At 42.2% G+C, this 2,367-nt stretch overlaps 1 non-coding gene across 1 annotated transcript; it reads right to left on the bottom strand.

The window, feature by feature from the left end:
• Window positions 1-1,980: 1,980 nt before the first annotated feature.
• Window positions 1,981-2,128, bottom strand: LOC128625963 (U4 spliceosomal RNA). Its single transcript, XR_008389825.1, has one exon. It is a non-coding gene; the product is annotated as a U4 spliceosomal RNA (small nuclear RNA).
• Between the last annotated feature and the right edge of the window lie 239 nt (window positions 2,129-2,367).

Raw genomic sequence — 2,367 nt, 5'->3', positions numbered from 1 at the left:
CTACTGTCTGGACCCTCACTGAGTAAAGTGTGGTCTTTGGTCCAGGAGTATCACTGCCATCTGGGCACGTGTGACAAATGCAGATTCTTGGGTCCCAGCCCAGGATCTCTGAGTCAGAATCTGCATTTACAAAGTACTGTAGGTGATCTGTATGCATAGCCAAGTTTGTGGAACACTGAGCTCAATAATCCAGTCAGTGGGAATGCTTGAAGACAGCCGAGGCCCAGAACAGAAGTGTCATTTCACAAGCAGTAAGAGTGCAGAAAGCAGTAGAAGCAAAGAAACCTGAATTTTAAATCTCAGTTTGACACTTTTAGCCTTGTAATTTTCAGGAAGTTATTTAACCCTTTCTGAGCTTTAGTTTCCTTTTCTGTAAAATGTATAAAGCCCATCACTTTGAAAGTGCTTGGTAAATGTTAGCAGAACAGGGTTAATTTTAATCTGAAATTAAAAGCACAGATTCTGCAACCAGACTGCTTGGACTTATAATCATTCCTATCTGTGTGATCTTTATCAAGTCACTTAACTTCTCTGTACCCCAGATTCCTCATCAGCAAAATGGGAATAGAAATAAGGTTGTGAGGACAATTTCATAGGTTAATACTTGTAAAACATTTAAAGAATATCCTGCACATAGGAAGACCTAAGTGTCCATTAAAAAATGATCATATTGTTATTTGATAGACTTGGTGAAAGGAGGAAATTCAGGCATACATATTTTTTTTTAGCTTCAACAGGAGAAGAATCTGTTTCTCTTTGATATAAAGGACATCAAGAAGTATGCACCCCCATGCTGGCTTTCTGGTATTACCAGGAGGATCCAGACCCCATCTTCTAACTTTGCCAACCTCATCATGTACATTTGATCCTAGTGGTTGAGGATGGCTTCTGCTGCACCAGTTCTCATACCACGTGCCAAGGCAGCAGAACGAAGATGGGGCTCTGTGTTAGTTACATATTGCTGCATAACAAATTACCCTAAAATGTAGGGGCTAGAAATAACAAACATTTATTATCTCAGGGGGCCATAATTGGGAGCAGCTCAGTTGTGTGACTGTGGCTCAGGGCCTCACAGGCTGCAAGTAAGGCTGTGGCTGGGGTGACAGTCATCTGAAAACTCAACTCAGGAGGATCTGCTTCTGAGCCCACTCACGTGGTTGTTGGCAGTGTTTGGAAGGCCCCCCTCCAAGCTCACTTATGCGGGCCTGTCCACAGGGCTGCTTCGTGACTTGGCAGCTGGCTTCTCCCATTAGAGGTTCAGCCCACACTTAAGCAGAGGAAATTGCATAAGGGCCCAAATCTCAGGAAGTAGGCCATCTTACAGGCTGCCTACCACAGGCTCTTCTCGGTGACCCACCATCCTTCAAGCAGCCCTCCTGGAGTTCCTTATGGCTCGCAAGCTAGAACTTAGTCACATGGCCATACTAAGTTAAAAAAGAGGCTAAGAAATATAATCTTTCAGTTAGATGCATTTTCTACCCTGAATTAAAATCAGAGTTTCATTACTAAAGAAAAAAGGGAATGGCTAGTTCATTTTCTATAGCCTTTCTATAGAGTGGTTGGTCCCAAAGTCTGGTCTCCTGATCTTCAGCATTGGTATTATCTGGAAACTGGTTACAAATGCAAATGTTTGAGTCTCACCCCAAATCTGCTGACTCAGAAACTTTGAAGGGGTAGGAAGACTCAGTTTGAACAAGCTCTCCAGGGAATTTGGATGCAGGCTCAGGTGTGAGAACCACTGCTGTAGAGGACAAGTTAGCTGACATTCATAACGATGTTTTATAACAACCAATAACTCGGGGTTTTCTTTATTGAGCATCAATCATGAACTGGGAGACTTTTAAAGATGAGGTGGGCACCATATAAGGATTTAATTACAATCCACCTTGTTGTTTCCATCTTGATATTGCACAGAATTTTATCAGGCAATAAACTCCATTGTTCACATAAAACAAAGATTCTTGGTGGCTAGAAATCCTGGACCTAAATGCTAGAACCATGGTAGAGTTATGTAAAGGGTCACTTAAATAATTGAAGCCAGTAATCCAGCAAAGCTGAATGTTTTAATTAGCAATAATCGCGCCTCGGATAAACCTCATTGGCTACGATACTGCCACTGCTCAAAGCTTGAATGTTTTAATCAAAACTCTGGAAATGATAAATGAGGGCAGGCTAGAAAAAATGGGTGCTATGGTCTGAATGTTTGTGTTCCCACTGAAATACAGATGTTGAAACCTAACCCCCAAGGTGGTGGTATTGGGAGGTGGTACCTTTGGCAGATAATTAGGTCATGAGGGCTCTTCTCTCATGATTGGGATTAGTGGCCTTATGAAAGAGACCTCAGAGAGCCTCTTTCTCTTTCTACCT

This window comes from Artibeus jamaicensis, unplaced genomic scaffold (assembly GCF_021234435.1).
Source record: "Artibeus jamaicensis isolate MK-2021 breed Jamaican fruit bat unplaced genomic scaffold, CSHL_Jam_final scaffold_1283, whole genome shotgun sequence".
Taxonomy (NCBI): domain Eukaryota; kingdom Metazoa; phylum Chordata; class Mammalia; order Chiroptera; family Phyllostomidae; genus Artibeus; species Artibeus jamaicensis.
Note: the sequence above shows the minus strand (reverse complement) of the source record. Positions and strands in the feature narration are given on the sequence as shown.